General features: G+C 32.5%; 1 protein-coding gene across 3 annotated transcripts in view; it reads right to left on the bottom strand.

Moving 5' to 3' along the window:
- The window catches only part of Liprin-gamma (liprin protein kazrin), a 717,975-nt gene extending 702,842 nt beyond the window's left edge, over positions 1 to 15,133 (bottom strand). For all 3 annotated transcript variants that reach the window (XM_069827796.1, XM_069827797.1, XM_069827798.1), the window contains exon 1: positions 14,989 to 15,133. The gene's annotated coding sequence lies outside the window, so the exon portion shown is untranslated. The remainder of the gene's footprint in view (positions 1 to 14,988) is intronic.
- Between the last annotated feature and the right edge of the window lie 4,072 nt (positions 15,134 to 19,205).

The following is a 19,205-nucleotide window of genomic DNA, read 5'->3' as shown; positions in this document are numbered from 1 at the left end:
TGAGTTTTTTTAATTTCCGAGAACATGAAAACAAACATACCGCTCGTGTATCGTACATTATTTTGTGCGAAGATCGTTTATTACATACCTGAAAGACGAATTTCTAATTAGTTGCAATGAAATCTCCATGTTGGTTTCTGTTTAATGACGGCAACTTTGGAAAACCAAAATATCTTTCTTCAACATTGTTGCTATAAAATGTTTTCTGTGTTTACTATACTCCAGCAGGCCGTGATATACGTCTGTTTTTTTTTTCCCCAGTCTATAAATGCGAACTTAAAACAAACGGTAAGGTTATGTAATGATTTATTTTTCATTTTAATATTTTAACAATATTATTTATATAGCATATTGCAGTAATAACATCGGCATCTGGAATCTCGTTGATTTTTTCACGGCTTCCTTAATGTTACTTGTATCAGGAATGCAATAAGTTTCGTGGTGTAGTAGTAGACTTTACTTAATTTTTGCAAATATTTAAAAACAATAATTAACATTGCAATTTAGGTGAAATTGCAGTGGTAAGTTTCCAATTTATAATTATTACTATGTTAAACGTTTCTAAAAATAATATGTTAAAAGCCTAAAGCAGTAAAATGAATGTTGCGCTTAAGCGGTAAGAAGAGGGAAATTGTTATGTGTGTTACGTTGGGAATACTGAATGTGGTATTTCACACTTACCACGTATTGGTTCTGTGCGGAAAACAAGCAAATACGCACGATCTCGCACAAAAATATATATACTGTATTTTTCTAGTGATAAACTTCAAGGCTCAACCTGTCCTTTATTCGCATTCTTGAAACCTGATAACCCTAGTGAAACTCGCAGCTGTAGGTGTGTGTGCTACGGCCAAAAAAGACGCTGATTCATACCTATTTCCTTTATGAAATTTCTAGAACAATTATATGTTTTATGGCAACGAATAACGTCAATTGAACAGTTGGATGAATATTTTTCTCTGAATATACAAAGGTATTTGAAGACATGCGATCGCTACAGAAATAGACCTCTTTGTTTTCTTACATTACAACACGGATGTGAGTATTTAGCAAGGAATGGGCTAACTTGCAGGTATAAGAGTGCTAACTCGTTGCCCCTCTTTCATGGGAGCTGGCACAGTGGAAACCAGACGATAGCATATTCTTTATTTATTTACTTTCAAGACATTTCATACATTATATAATGAGAAAGAAGATACCATCTTCATGATTTTAGAAAGTAAAAGCTGGTCTGAATGCCAATAAAACACCATGAACTTAAATATTACTTACTTACTGGCTTTTAAGGAACCCGGATGTTCATTGCCGCCCTCACATAAGCCCGCCATCGGTCCCTATCCTGAGCAAGATTAATCCAGTCTCTATCATCATATCCCACCTCCCTCAAATCCATTTTAATATTATCTTCCCATCTACATCTCGGCCTCCCCAAAGATCTTTTTCCCTCCGGCCTCCCAACTAGCACTCTATATACATTTCTGGATTTGCCCATACGTGCTCCATGCCCTGCCCATCTCAAACATCTGGATTTAATGTTCTTAATTATGTCATGTGAAGAATACAATGCGTGCAGTTCTGTGTTGTGAAACTTTCTCTATTCTCCTGTAACTTCATCCCTCTTAGCCCCAAATATTTTCCTAAGCACCTTATTCTCAAACAACCTTAACCTATGTTCCTCTCTCAAAGTGAGAGTCCAAGTCTCAGAACCATAAAGAACAACCGGTAATATAACTGTTTTATAAATTCTAACTTTCAGATTTTTTGACAGAAGACTGGATGATAAAAGCTTATGAACCGAATAATAACAGGCATTTTCCATATTTATTCTGTGTTCAATTTCCTCCCTAGTATCATTTATATTTGTTACTGTTGCTCCCAGGTATTTGAATTTTTCCACCTCTTCAAAGGATAAATTTCTAATTTTCATATTTCCATTTTGTACAATATTCTGGTCACGAGACATAATCATATACTTTGTATTTTCGAGATTTACTTCCAAACCTTTACTTGCTTCAAGTAAAATTCCCGTATTTTCCCTAATCGTTTGTGAATTTTCTCCTAACATATTCACGTCATCCGCATTGACAAGCAGCTGATGTAACCCGTTCAACTCCAAACCCTCTCTGTTATCCTGAACTTTCCTAATGGCATAATCTAGAGCAAAGTTAAAAAGTAAAGGTGATAGTGCATCTCCTTGCTTTAACCCACAGTAGATTGGAAGCGCATCAGACAGAACTGACCTATACGGACTCTGCTGTACATTTCACTGAGACACATTTTAATTTATCGAACTAGTTTCTTGGGAATACCAAATTCAATAAGAATATCATATAAAACTTCTCTCGTAACCGAGTTACATGCCTTTATGAAATCTATAAATAACTGATACCCTTACACTCCCATTTTTTCTCCATTATCTGTCGAATACAAAATACCTGGTCAGTAGTTGATCTATTACGCCTAAAACCATACTGATGATCCCCAATAATTTCATCTACATATGGAGGTAATCTTCTCAGAAGAATATTGACAACATTTTGTACGACGTCAACAACAGTGATATTCCTCGAAAGTTACCACAGTTGGTTTTGTCCCCCTGTTTAAAAATAGGTGCAATTATGGACTCCTTCCATTGTTCTGGTACAATTTCCTTTTCCCAAATAGCAAGTACGAGCTTATAAATTTCGTTAGATAATGCACTTCCACCCTCTTGTATTAATTCTGCTGGAATTGGTCGATACCCGGAGACTTGTACTTTTTCAGATTTTCTATCGCAATTTCGACTTCAGAAAGTGTAGGTTTGGGTATAAATGGCTCAGCAGTTTGTATTTCAATTTCGTCCCGATCATTTCTATTATTCCCCCTTTATGCTACCAACCCATGTTTTATTTCTTATCTTCTATAGCGTCTTGGAAACGGTTGCATTTGAAGTAAATTTCATCCCACACACTATGTTAAGAACATTGAAAATAATCAGAAGGATCAATATTGCAAGGAACGTTTGCATGAAACTTTGGGATACAGCCAGAACTCAAACGTTCATTTATGGTTTTGTTCATGGTACAAGTCGTGGTATTGTAGTACAAGAAAACTGTACCTTGTACCGCCCACATTTACGTATATTCCTTGACTGGGTTACAGAGCGGTACTTTCTTTCATTATGGAATTTATGAGGGACAGTGGGTTTTATTGATCATTATTTTACCAAAATTATCATGCCATTATTATCGCTCCAACCCGCGTACGTGGCTAAAGTGAGGTGTGGGCCAGATGCACAATCTAGCAGGAAAAAACTCAATTTACCGACACTCACAAAATCGACCATTTCCAAGGTTTATAACTTGGATAAACATCTATATGGCAGCACCCTTCAAGGGAATTAAGATTTCGATAGGATAGAGAGGCGTGGAGAGACCTCGAAGTGGGCTTACTTACAGACCTGATTTAGCAGTGCTAGCGCGTTGGCCTTCCACCCAGGCAGCCAGAAATCGATCCCCAGTTAGGTCTTCGTGGAATATGTTTTGCACGAAACAGAGATTGCAAAAGGTTTCTCTCCTTGTACAGGGACATCATTTTATTTTTACTTGCATTTTTATTGTACCTGCACTTCTGAATGTACTTCACTCTCACCCCTTCACTAATGTCCTTGCTCCCGTCAGACACAAACTTACAGCCGCTGTTGCATTCGAAGTCTTCAAGCAGTGAAGTAAACACTGCAGTGTATAGTGTGTTTCATAAATATGATTGCGTTTTCTATAGAAGAAAGAACCTATATTAATAATATCGTACTAAAAAATTATATTCAAGAAACGATAAATTCAATTTCAGAGAATATGCTTCAAAACGTTTTTAATAATATGCGTACTGAATTGAAGCCTGCATTGTAATGAACGGCAACCATTTTCAGCAACTTGTTTAAAAATTCAGATTAGCTTTTTTTGAATTGAGGTGGCTAGAAGCAAAGGAACGCTAGTGACATTTGTAATAACATGAGTTAAGTGCATCCAGTGTAAGCTAAAGTATCTAAAATTTTAGTGGCAAAGGGATATTTTAATCGTATCACACATTACAATTTAAATAAAAAATTTCACCGATTTTGCGAAAGCTTAAATATTTAAACCCCATTTTCTCAAAAGTAACAAGTGCACTACAGCCCTTTACTTATGACCGCCTCAATTTAAATGCACTCTCTATATTGTATGATAACATCAATAATTAATATGCTAAATAAAGTAGACATTACATAACGAACATAGCCGCCTGAAAAGTTGAATTTTTGAAAAAAAAAATGTTACTACTCTACTGTATTTTGATAAATTCCGTAAAGTGATGATCAAACTGAAAATCGTAATATCGTATTTCCCTACAACATAAATGGATACACTACTTTTCTCTCCTCCTATACCTAGTAAAATGATTTGTTTACATATTGCACTAGTAACATCAAACTCCTGTAATGGAAGGTGGCAACAGTGTTTCCGAGTATAGCCACGTCAATGTTAAAAATGTAGGTAAAACTAAAGTGATGTCCCTGTACAATCATAATATACTATATAAGCGTACAATGAACCTAATCTGTCTAAGGGCCGATTTAACCAACATGTTACTGATCCACAATTAACTGCTTCTAATTTAACTTAAAATATGGAACCATAATAACCATAATTATAATCATTAAATATGGAAGTTAAATCGTCTTTAATTCGTTTCCATTTCACCAAAGTAATACACATTTAATGTAAAATAAATTAATTTAATTCCCAATTAAGTCATCACGGCCTTCGGAATCATAGTAAAATCGCAATTCCGAAGGCCATGTGTTTTGTTAATGTAAGCAGTAGCCTATATAGTGAGTTCATTTGTTACATTACGACAAGAAAATGTTATAACCTCAAAATACAATATTAAAATCATCGAAAACTAAAAGATGGATGGGTAGACGTTAGAACAAAAGAAGAAATAAGTAGAAAGAGATTTCAATGCAAGTAAACCTCATCTCAATGTCTTCAGCAATATTGAAGGCAAAACAGGAATCTTGTCATCTAGTCTGCTGTCAAAAAATCTGAAAGTTAGAATTTATAAAACAGTTATATTACCGGTTGTTCTTTATGGTTGTGAAAATTGGACCCTTACTTTGAGAGACGAACGGAGATTAAGGCTGTTTGAGAATAAGGTTCTTAGGTAAATAAGGAGGGATGAAGTTACAGGAGAATGGAGAAAGTTACACAACACAGAACTGCACGCATTGTATACTTCACCTGACATAATTAGGAACATTAAATCCAGACGTTTGAGATGGGCAGGGCATGTAGCACGTATGGGCGATTCCAGAAATGCATATAGAGTGTTAGTTGGGAGGCCAGAGGGAAAAAGACCTTTGGGGAGGCCGAGACATAGATGGGAGAATAATATTAAAATAGATTTGAGGGAGGTGGGATGTGATGATAGAGCATGGATTAATCTTGCTCAGGATAGGGACCGATGGCGGGCTTATGTGAGGGCGGCAATGAACCTTCGGGGTCCTTAAAAGCCATTTGTAAGTAGTATGTGTCATTTATATTTGTTAGTGTTGCGCCAAGATATTTGAATTTTTCCATCACTTCGAAGAATAAATCTCCAATTTTTTATATTTGCATTTCTTACAATATTCTGGTCACGATATATAATCATAAATTTTGTATTTTCGGGATTTACTTCCAAACCAATCGCTTTACTTGCTTGAAGTAAAATATCCATGTTTTCCCTAATCGTTTGTGGATTTTCTCCTAACATATTCACGTCATCCGCATAGGCAAGCAGCTGATGTAACCCGTTCAATTCTGTCATAATACACTGCTCTCTTAAATTGACTGAGCGTATTGGGAATTGAATCAATGGTCTTCCCAAAGCACGCAATGAAATTTTTGACATAAAACAATTTTTATCTCGAAAAGGAAGGAAAAACGAGCAAATTTTTATTAAACTCTTCTGTTTGATATATCTTAAAGAGTAACCCCCTAAAATCAATGACAATACCTACTCTTCATCTTGTGGTAAGCACGACATCGGAATTTCACGTAAGGAAAAACTACATCATATTCGCAATAAACTTCTATATCGGAAGCGGATACCAAGTCCACAATTGCGACTTGCAAGCAATGATACTTAAAACCTAATTTATTACTTTTTGTTACTCCTATGGTCGACATATTTGACCTTGCAGGGTATTATCACATTTCATGTACCGTTAGTCATACGAACCATCCCATTGTTAACGCATCATCACATTTATCACGAGCGGTAAATGGAGCGGACAGCCACTACAAATAGGCCTATCAATCAAGACAGCCTCTATCTTCAGGAGGAAACACTGGTTATTACATTGTGTCATTTATCAGCTGGTATTGTGGGTTAATTTAATTACAAAAAAGGTCTCTGCTCGCCAAGTCCCAGGAATAAAAACAGTGGACACTTTTGATTACAAATATGACACATTATTTTTATATACTTCGCCTAAAGATTAAAAAGGGAGAAATTATGCACTTAAAATATGATATTCATTGAAAATTACAAAATTGTGAAAGGTAATTTACAGATTTTATTGCAAGGAGTGAGAGAACATGTGGCAGTGAAAACCGCTGGCTCTTTACAGATCACGGAATTCTTATAGATAAGAAGTTTTAAGATAGAAATTCGCTTTGTGTTTGTATATCTTGTTTAGCGTGTTTTGTTTTGGTATCTAGGGACTAGAAGAAAAAAAAAAGAATACTTAGAATAAAAATTATTCGTTGAGGGAGGCCATGCATGATGCTATTGTTTCTTTGCTGTTAAGTTACCAGTCTCTGAATTTAATAAACAATGTTCTGTTGTGTTAGAAACGATGTCGGAATCTGTTGAAACCGAAATTCCTTCTAGAATTCTTATTAAAGCCAAACAAGCTGAAGATAAGTTGTTGCTCTAGGGCCTATAAAAGTTCTTTTAGACTCGCAAGAAGGCATAATAGACTGTATTACATGTATTGTATCCATGGAGGAATTGAACAATATTATGGACTAGCGCACCACGAAATCATTTTCGTTAAAAGTGTGGCTTTGAACTATCTCATCTCACCCCTTCAGTCAATTTTTGCAACGCAGCGAGACAGAAAGAATTTAAAATCGAATATTAAAGCAAGTGAATAACTACAATTATCTGGTATGCAGGATGTCCTACTGCCTAAAGAAGATCTAATTATAAAATTAAATATTTGAGTTTTATAACATGCGGAATAGTAAGCAGGACAAGTAACTTAGAAAACTACACAAATCAAAGTTTATGAAATGTCGACACTACCAATGATAACACACACAAGTGAGATTTGGATTCTTAATCTGTCCGATAATAGAACAACAGAGACAATTGGAAGAGAAGTTTCTACGTTCAGCAGGAATATTGACTAGATCATATACAGAAAAAAATGAATAAGGATAACAGAAAAGATTTGAACACATTTAATCTTGCACAAAGGATAAGTTAATTAAAAGACTATTTCCATTATATGACGTCATTCCATTTTCGGCCAATGAAGTGTAATTAAATTTTGAATTCCAACCAATCAGTCATACACAGCGATAATTTCTGCAGCTCGATTTATCACTATCAATTTATCGCATGGTCGTTCTTTTGTTTAGTCAATGTCGCCAACTGTTTCCACGTAAATCGACGAGCATGAATCCATTGTACTAAATAAAGTGCGAAATTCTACTTCCACATCTACATCTTCATCTTCTAATTCCATGTCCATTGTATCTAAAGAAAATGACACTCCTTCATAACAATTGTTCATTTAATTAATGTATTAATCAGGTTATTTGTAATTACACTATAAAATGTTTAAATTAAATTATGATTTCAGCAGATAATGAAAACGTATTTCTGTTATAATAACAAGAGAAAAGCGCAGTATATGTAATTAACATTTTTAAAACTGCGTTTCGCTTTTCTCAATTGGTCTTCAATTTTTCTTTAGGCTCAAAATTCATCATTCAGATTATTCTTCTCAAAATTGTGAATGTCCCATATTAACCGAATCCTCAGAAGTTACTCTTGGTTTCACAAGTAAAGAACCTTCGTTGCAGGGTTGGGTTCAGGAAGCCATAAATCTGACTGACACGCTCCCCCAATTAGTGAAACTGTGGACAAAGATACCGCCAGGAGACCGCCGAGAATGCTGTGTTGTGAATTTTACATTTTTGAAAGAATCCAATCAGTTGCAAAAGAAAATACATTTAAAGAGTCCAGCCAAGAGCAAACATGGCAACAGCTTCCCCTAACTGGCCTGTCAATCACTGTCATCTGTGCAGAAGTGGTGTGAGGCCAGGGTTCTTTACTTGTGGAGCCGAGAGTAAGTATTTAGGCATTACAATCGACCAACACTTACGATGGAACAAACATATTATATATTTATGCAATAGATCGCGTAAAACAATTTATATCTTTGTTATACTTTGGTCATATTTACCAATTAATATTTTACGTCTCATTTATTTAGCTTTATTTCAATCCATTCTCCAGTATGGAATTTTGGGGTGGGGAAATGCTTGTAATTCTAATCTCACTCCACTAATACTTATTCAGAAAAGAATAATTAAAATATGCCTTAATAAACCAATTGATTACTCATTCGAGCTTTTGTTTACTGATTTTAATGTTTTGAAAATTAAACCGATTTATTATATTGCCTTATTAATCTTCATACATAAAAACCGTAATAAATTCAAATTGTATCATCATAAATATGGAACTAAAAGATCCGATTTTATACGACTAGAGGAACCAAAGTGTTTCACAAGCACAGCTCTGAGCCATGGTACCTACTTTGGTCCAAGGTTATACAATAAAATAATTGATAAATACCCAAATTTGGAAAATTTTAGTATCAGAAATTTCAAAAATAGCGTTAGGAATTTAATTTTTAAAGAATATATATTGATTTAATATGTATATATATATTTGTATGACTTAAATTGTTAAAATTGAAATTGTATTTTTAAATTTAATTTATTCCTGTAATTTTTTTTTCTTGACCCAGTTTGTGTCAAAAAATTATCTTTGTGTTTAGATATGTCCCTGAGCACGAGTTTTTTTCTCCTTCAGGCACGAACTAAGATTGTATTTTTGTCCATGTTATTTTATTAACAATAAACAATTAACAATTAACAATTTCTTTATTGCAGTAGTCGTTATTCATCTATTTCGACTTCACAATGTCTGAACAGGTTAAGTATTCATAAATATATTATTATTATTATTATTATTATTATTATTATTATTATTATTATTATTATTATTAAGATTTTGTGTGCGAATTTTAGGGATATATTATTTACATTTTTATTTTATTCACGAAATAGTCCCAATAAATGTCACTCGAGGTCTGAGATTTCTATAGATAATTATTGGTATCAATATAATCAAAGAATGGATCCCTAAAGAATATCATCTGTCTTATTAAATCATAAACTCAAAGAAGGAAGAAACATTTGAAGCTCCATAATCAGATGGCGAGACAAATTTTTCTGATGTAAAAACAGGCCTAATGCGTAAACTCGCGAGGAGTTAAAGAAGGAGAGTTTATTAATATACGAAGAATATATATACAGTAACTTATTGAAATATGTGTAGTATGTTTAGAATTTCGTAATATGCATAACGATATAACTACTCAAATATATGCATCGTAAGCCTTCAATGAAAATTAAATGCATTCAAACTATATTAGTTTCACCAGCATGACAGAAATATTTTAATTGTGCATGTACAATAATATTATTACCTTTGTGCAATATTCAGATGTACGAATTGTATGCATGGAATGTATCTATGCTTTCGAGAATACAGGCATAACATACAGTAAGTAAGTCCATACAATTTGGACCTAACAAATGACACGACCGGTTATGGAAATCGAAAATGACGTAGGCCGTGAAGGACATGAAGTTCCAGTCAGGCTGGTAACAAAAGAACAAAACACGCACGTTCAGGTCTAATACAAAAATCCTCTTCAAAAAATTTCACACCCTACTGCTTTCTTACATGTTAAACGAAAACTGCAACATTTATACATCCTTGTGGACAATGACATGAACTAGTTCCACTACTAGAAAAAAGTTGACTGATACGTGACAAGGCTATTGTCTGTAATTAAGTTGTTAGCCATTCGAAAAGTTTCAACTCATAAACGAGGGCGATGTTTTTTATACGAATTCGAACGGACACCGTGAGAACAACGTACCATCTTGCAGTGACAGGAACCGACGGCTTGTATTATACAAATATGACATATTCGTCAAGCAGACGCAAACACAGTCGTGCGCTACGTGATTCTATTCTGTTTATTGACAAAACACTATCTACCTATACGTCACAATATCAATGCCTCCTAGAACACAAATCCAGTGCATAAACGTGACTAACGAGGCATAACGATTATTGCAATAACGAAATTGAATGTTATTCAGTAATGCCAATTGAGAAAAGCGAAATACAGGTTTAACAATGTTAATTATACGTACTGCGCTTTTCTCTTGTTATTATAACTGAAATACGTTTTCATTATCTGCTGAAATCATAATTTAATTTAAATATTTTATAGTATAATTACAAATAACCTGATTAATACATTAATGAAATGAATTGTTATGAAGGAGTGTCATTTTCTTCAGATACAATGGACATGGAATTAGAAGATGAAGATGTAGATGTGGAAGTAGAATTTCGCACTTTATTTAGTACAATGGATTCATGGTCATCGATTTATGTGGAAACAGTTGGCAACACTGATTAAACAAAAGAACGACCATGCGATAAATTGTTAGTGATAAATCGAGCTGCAGAAATTATTGCGATGTAGGCCTATGACTGTGACTGAATGGAATTCAAAATTTCATTACACTTCATTGGCCGAAAATGGGATGGCGTCATATAAACGAAATAGTCTTATCCAACGTTGACTTATGTGAAAGTTCAGGGTTACAATAACAGTATGTCGTGGACATCGATCGTGTGTATAATATCTGAAGCATATCAGAATATTGGTGCAAAATACAATTCGCAATAAAACTAAGAATATGATTCAAGGATGGATAATAGATGAAATAAAGTTTAAAACATTCAAAATAACCACAAACTTTAGTGTAACTTACACAGTAATACAATTCCCATGGCAACAGTTCAGGAAGTATCTCAGGTAGGTGGGAACAAAAAATAATCCCTTTTGTCGAGGATTCCTCTTCTTTTGTTTCAGCTTTGTATAAAAAATTGAATTCTTTCGCTATAGTCGTTGGTCACAGTGAGAAGAATGCTACAACAGATTAGTCATGGAATAAGATGGGAACCATGAAATTCTCGAGCGAAAAACCTTGATCCACTGTACTCTCTGGAACATAACATCTTCGGTCACTTAACTTAAAAAAAAATGTTTTATAACGTGTGTGGCAGTTTCGCACAGATTTTACACAATTCTTCACGGTCACGTAGTAAATAAACTTAGCACTATTTGGAAAAAGAAATGGATGTTTTATGACAGACATCAGTTGCGGCTGACTCGACATTTTATAGTTTACACTCGTATATTTTAACAGAAAGTTAGGTTAGAGTTCCGTTACGCGTGTTGTCAGTTAATGTAAATTTAGCTTGTTATCCAGAGTGTATTAAGAATACAATAATATTATAACAAACGTTAGGTATATTATATCTAAATACCCGATTCGACGGTGTCTATAAAAATGAATAAAACATATTTCCATCCCTACTGCGTAACTTGAAAATGTAAATTTAATCTCTTTCTGTGAACTGCAGTTGTTTTGAAGAAGTGTTTAACTGTTCCAAGGTTAAAATTTAACAAAGAACGTTTACAAGTATCAATGGTTCCCTTTTCAGGGCTGTTATGCAAATAGCATTTCTTTGTTCCTTAAAAAAATATTGTGTAATAGGCCTAAACGTCAAATCATGCATGGCATACGATTTTAAACCACGCTTTAAACTTAGTTTAACAATTTTGAGTATGAAGACTAGGCCTATCGTTACGATTCAAGAGGTGGGAACGATAAGTGATTTTGCATTACGACTATTACATTTATTTCACAGGGAGTGGCGACATTTTGGAAAGGTAGGAGGGGAATTATCCCCCTCCGAGTTTAAGATTAAATGAAATATAGGCCTATAATTGATTACTAGTAAACCGTTTCTTTTGTACGTAGGAGGGATCCGAAGGCTTACACTGCAGCCTGAGGCTTATTGTGCTTACAAACTCCTATTCTGTGAATGATTAGGTAGCCGGACGGTAGCGCTCTTGTACAAGTACAGCACGTCGCACCGTGAACTGAACCCGGGCTATGGTATGGATGATATGTGAATTAATGATGGCGAAATGAGTCCGAGATCCAACGTCAAAAATTATCCAGCAATTCTTCTTCAATTAGTTGAGGAAAAACCCTAACCAGGATTTGAACCCGTACCCGCTAGTTTTACAATCAGACGTGCTGACCATTAGTTCAAAGCGGTGAAGTACTAGTATACCTATTACTAAAGAAAAAAATTTGAGGACTGTATTTTTAATATTAAAATAAGACATTGTTTAGAAAGGCATATCCACGATTTTCGTTTTTTTCTTTCGAAAAACCTAAATTTTAGGTCTGCTTTTGAATAAGAAAATGACAAAAAAATTCGAAAAAGCTTGTTTTCAACTAGGTCTATTTTTGAGTTCACAAAAAAGGCAAAAAAGATAGATTTTCACAATTTTTTCTCAATAAACCTCAATTTTAAGCCTAGATTAAGTTAGGTTGTATTATGTTAGTTTTGATAGCTCAGTTGTATTATATTTGTGAACAAAGTGAAAAATAGTTTTTGAAAATTGTACGTTTCCGTTAAGTTTATTTACTATCTTTTTTTCGAAAACAGACTTAAAATAGAGATTTAAAAAAATTGAAAAATAATTAAAATAAGTAGCATTTCCGAAACGTTTTTCGCTTTCATTTTGAAAAGCAGGCCTAAAATTGAAGGTTTATTTTTAAGAAACTCGTGGATATGTCGTTCTAAATAATCTACTTTAAAATATTTCACTTTTATAAATGCTTAAGAAATAAAAGACGAACTAGTTAAAGTTTTGCTTAAATAGAATCAAGGCGTTATCTTTTGCAGTATTAGTGAGTGTTACCTATTGTATATAACTAATTAAAAAAAAATTCTCAGAAAATTAGATACTCTCCATTTGTTTTCTAATATGCCAATAAATGTCTGCGATATTATTAACACATTTATGTGAAATGTTGACAGCTCTGCAGTTTATTATGTGCTATAGATTAACGATGAACGCTTCTTCTCTGCAGAGGGCACATTTCGATGATGTATAGGCTAAATGACGAGAGATATAATCCATGGTAAGTTGCAATTCTGAAGAGAAGCAGTGTAAATTTAATTTATTTATGTACATTTGATTTGTTTTTCAGTCTTGTTAAAATGTTGCAAGGTTAAAACTCAACAAAGGACATTTACAAGTATCGGATTATCAATTGTTGCCTTTTCAGGCCTCTTTAAGGAGTTATATATAGCTTACAGCAGTAAAATTTTTGAAATACCCAACATTTTTTCCTTCCATTATTGTATCTTGTACAATAATGAAAATTAGTATGTGTAAAACACTGACCTTCTGCTATATGAAAAAAATATTTTTACGATTTAAAAAAAATTATTTACTTTTTTTTTTTTTTTTTTTAAATTCAGTTCACTGTGCAGTGATGAAGTGTTTTCCACACAACTCAAAAACTATCCAACATTCTGTGATGAATTTTTTGTGTATTTATGCATGTCATATCTACAATATGATGCAAGATCACTTCTCTCCCTTTGATGGATTGTCTGATAAAAAATAAATTCATTTTAAAAATGGTCAAATATCAGTATTTTCGTCTAACACAAAATTTAAAAAAATATATATTATTTATTAAGGAATGTAGTTGAAAGAGCATGATATTGTAAATAAGATAAAAGAGAGAGAATGTGAAAAAGTTAAAAAGTTTACGAGTTATGCACAGTGAACTGCCACCTTTTTGAATTTTGAAAAAAATATATAAATATATATATTTCATATAGCAGAGATACAGTGTTTTACACCTATCAATTTTCATTTTTGTACAAGATACGATAATGGAAAAAAAAAATGTTGAATATTTCCAAAAATTTTACTGTTGTAAGCTGTAACACCTTAAGTCACGAAAATAAACTGGGTTTAGAGATAAATAATTAAAATTAAACTTTGGAACCTTATTTCAAATAATTGTTTACACAAATAAAACACATCAAATGCCAGTATTTTCATTTTTTACACACCCACTTGTAAAAGTGAACTTCTGTATTCACCTAGGAAACAAAAGTCAATTTTCTCACAAAATTACTTAACCATCGATATGTAGAAATCATAAAAATGACTAAATGGATGTACACAGTTTTGAGATCACGCTCTTGAATTATTTTTCTTACGATAATAGCGCAAAGATTATCTTCCAATTGCATTTGCTAAATAATTCGAAACCTTCAAATAATTATCTACACAAATAAAGCACATCAAATGCTAGTATTTTTATTTTTTGGACACCCACTTTCAAAAGTGAACTTCTGTATTCACCTAGGAATCAAAAGTAATTTTCTCACAAAATTACTTAACCATCGATATGTAGAAATCATAAAAATGGCTAAATGGACGGACACAGTTTTGCGATCACGCTCTTCAATTATTTTTCTTACGATAATAGCGCAAAGATTATCTTCCAATAACATTTGCTAAATAATTCGAAACGTTAATTCCAGTTCACTTCTTGAAATTTATCTCAATCAATAAATCAAAACATTTATGAAATACGAAAAATAATAATATAAAATGTCGGCACAATAAACAGAGCGAGCGAACCTTTGACAATAACAAATAAAATCTAAAAGCTACAATACTACAACGTATTCGTTGAATTAAATTACCTTACGTCATTTCCACACATGTGTTTCACACCACTACAAAAACACTGCTGAATGAACTCCACTAAAGCACTGCCACTACGATACATATTCTCCACACGCGCACACTCCACACACAAATAATCCAAAGCCCCCTGCCACAGGCAGAGCGTCACAACAACTGACTCGCATGGCCGCCTGTTCATGTCAGGCCACTCTCTCCTCCGCCACCTCCTCCTCCGACAACGTTCACTTTCCGTCTCTTTCTGTCTCTCCCTTCCTCTGGTTGGCCATGGCCTTCATTTCTTCAGCATCTCCACCACATACCGCTCTGGGAGCAATGGGCTACCTTGTCTACCTCTCCAGTGTCTCATCGATCTACCTATAGTTGTATGCACCACACCTTCACTTTCAATTGTTAATCCACGAATCCAAATTGAACTTTTTAAGCATTCAGTTTTAATTCAATTATCTGAATTTTTAATAGAAGCAAATTAGATATAGTTAAATAGCTTGAACAGCTGCTTATCCATGCGGATGACGTGAATATGTTAAGAGAAAATCTATAAACTATTAGAGAAAACACGGGAATTTTACTTGAAGCAAGTAAAGACATAGATTTGGAAGTAAATTCCGAAAAGACAAAATATATGATTATACCTCGTGACCAGAACATAGTACGAAATGGAAATATAAAAATTAGAAATTCAAATATCTTGGAGCAACAGTAACAAATATAAATAACACTCTAGGGGAAATTAAATCCAAAATATGGGAAATGCCATATTATTATTATTCGGTTGAGAAGCTTTTATCATTCAGTCTGCTGTCAAAAAATCTTAAAGTTAGAATTTATAAAACTGTTATATTACCGGTTGTTCTGTACGGTCGTGAAACTTGGACTCTCACTTAGAGAGAGGAACAGAGATTAAGGGTGTTTGAGAATAAGGTGCTTAGGAAAATATTTGGGGGTAAGAGGGATGAAGTTAAAGGAGAATAGAGGAAGTTGCACAACGCATAACTCCACGCATTGTATTCTTCACCTGACATAATTAGGAACATTAAATCCAGACGTTTGAGATGGGCAGGACATGTAGCACGTATCGGTGAATCCAGAAATGCATATAAAGTGGTAGTTGGGAGGCTGAGACGTAGATGGGAGGATAGTATAAGAATGGATTTGAGGGAGGTGAGATATGATATTACAGACTGGATTAATCTTGCACAGGATAGAGACCGATGGTGGGCTTATTTATTTATTTATTTATTTATTTATTTATTTATTTATTTATTTATTTATTTATTTAATTAATTAATTAATTAATTAATTTATTTATTTATTTATTTAACCTGGTAGAGATAAGACCATCAGGCCTTCTCTTCCCCTCTACCAGGGGATTACAACTACGATATTAAGAATACAATTACAATTATAATTACAATTAATATTAATTTACAAATACAATAAAATTCAAAGTACTAAAAGATTAACTGATTAATAAAAGCTAGAAAGTTTATTGTAAAAGTTAAGAAGAGAGTAGCATTTCTTTTATTGATTAAGTAAAAATTAAACCTACTCTATGCAATAAGAAAATGCTTAATAAAATGTTGTATAACGTGTGTGGCATTTCGCACAGATTTTACACAATTTTTCACGGTCACGTAGTAAATAAACTTAGCACTATTTGGAAAAATAAATGGATGTTTCATGACAGTCATTAGTTGCGGATGACTCGAGATTTTATAGTTTACACTCGTATATTTTAACAGAAAGTTAGGTTAGAGTTCCGTTACGCGCGTTGCCAGTTAATGAGTTTTCTTTCATAAAAGTTTCTTTGGTAAAATATTCTTTATAAAATGTAAATGCATCTTGTTATCTTTGATAAAAGATATCTATATCTTGAAATAAATATGGCAGAGTGCAAATATAACTGGAGTTACTACCACAAAAGTTTTGATATCGGAGTGTGAAGGAAATTAAAATTTGTAAATAAATAATTTGTATAATATAATATTAATATTTTATAATAATTTGTGTAACTTTTCAAGTCCTCGCTTGTAGCTCTTTCAATAAGTTCTGATGGATGTCTCTCTTATCACGTCTTGCAAACCACGGTTTAACTCACAGACGTTTTTTTTTTGTTTCTTTTTCAGTAAAATGCTTATGTAATTGAACTAATTGTAGCTAAACAAGCATAATACTGTTCTTCATTCATGGTGTTATAAACTTAACGCGTAAATATTAGTATCAACAAATCATAAACTTAACGCATATATATCAGCATCAACAAATCATAAACCTAAAGCATAAATATTAGTATCAACAAATCATATACTTAACGCGTAAATATTAGTATCAACAAATCGTAAACTTAACGCATAAATATTAGTATCAACAAATCATATACTTAACGCGTAAATATTAGTATCAACAAATCGTAAACTTAACGCATAAATATTAGTATCAACAAATCATAAACGTAACCGTGAATGTTAGTATCAACAAATCTTAAACTTAACCGTGAATATTAGTATCAACAAATCGTAAACTTAACCGTAAATATTAGTATCAACAAATCACAAACTTAACGCATAAATATCAGTATCAACAAATCATAAACTTAACGCATAAATATTAGTATCAACAAATCATAAACGTAACCGTGAATATTAGTATCAACAAATCTTAAACTTAACGCATAAATATCAGTGTCAACAAATCGTAAACTTAACGCATAAATATTAGTATCAACAAATCATAAACGTAACCGTGAATATTAGTATCAACAAATCTTAAACTTAACCGTGAATATTAGTATCAACAAATCGTAAACTTAACCGTAAATATTAGTATCAACAAAACATAAACTTAACGCATAAATATTAGTATCAACAAATCATGAACTTAACGCATAAATATTAGTATCAACAAATCATAAACTTAACGCATAAATATGAGTATCAACAAATCATAAACTTAACGCGTAAATATCAGTATCAACAAATCATAAACTTAACGCGTAAATATTAGTATCAACAAATCATAAACTTAACGCATAAATATTAGTATCAACAAATCATAAACTTAACGCGTAAATATCAGTATCAACAAATCATAAACTTAACGCATAAATATTAGTATCAACAAATCATAAACTTAAGACGTAAATATTAGTATCAACAAATCATAAACTTAAGACGTAAATATTAGTATCAACAAATCATAAACTTAACGCGTAAATATCAGTATCAACAAATCATAAACTTAACGCGTAAATATCAGTATCAACAAATCATAAACTTAACGCGTAAATATTAGTATCAACAAATCATAAACTTAACGCATAAATATTAGTATCAACAAATCATAAACTTAACGCGTAAATATTAGTATCAACAAATCATAAACTTAACGCATAAATATCAGTATCAACAAATCATAAATTTAACGCGTAAATATTAGTATCAACAAATCATAAACTTAACGCATAAATATTAGTATCAACATATCATAAAATCAAAGCATAAATATTAGTATCAACAAATCATAAACTTAAGACGTAAATATTAGTATCAACAAATCATAAACTTAACGCATAAATATCAGTATCAACAAATCATAAACTCAACGCATAAATATTAGTATCAACAAATCATAAACTTAAGACGTAAATATTAGTATCAACAAATCATAAACTTAAGACGTAAATATTAGTATCAACAAATCATAAACTTAACGCATAAATATTAGTATCAACATATCATAAACTCAACGCATAAATATTAGTATCAACAAATCATAAACTTAAGACGTAAATATTAGTATCAACAAATCATAAACTTAACCGTAAATATTAGTATCAATAAATCCTCGGAACACGTGTTAACTGTTGTGAAACAGTGTTGGTTGAGGTTTTGTTCCTAATTTTAGGTTATCTTTGATAAAATATTTTATAAAAGATTTTGTGTAGTGTAATATACCCCAAATCCTATCTTCATTCATGGTGTTATCAACTTAACGCATAAATATTAGTATCAACAAATCATGAACTTAACGCATAAATATTAGTGTCAACAAATCATAAACTTAACGCATAAATATTAGTATCAACAAACCATAAACTTAACGCGTAAATATTAGTATCAACAAATCATAAACTTAACGCGTAAATATTAGTATCAACAAATCATAAACTTAACGCATAAATATTAGTATCAACAAATCATAAACTTAACGCGTA

The sequence above is a fragment of the Periplaneta americana genome, chromosome 6, assembly GCF_040183065.1.
Source record: "Periplaneta americana isolate PAMFEO1 chromosome 6, P.americana_PAMFEO1_priV1, whole genome shotgun sequence".
Classification (NCBI taxonomy): Eukaryota; Metazoa; Arthropoda; class Insecta; order Blattodea; family Blattidae; genus Periplaneta; species Periplaneta americana.
Note: the sequence above shows the minus strand (reverse complement) of the source record. Positions and strands in the feature narration are given on the sequence as shown.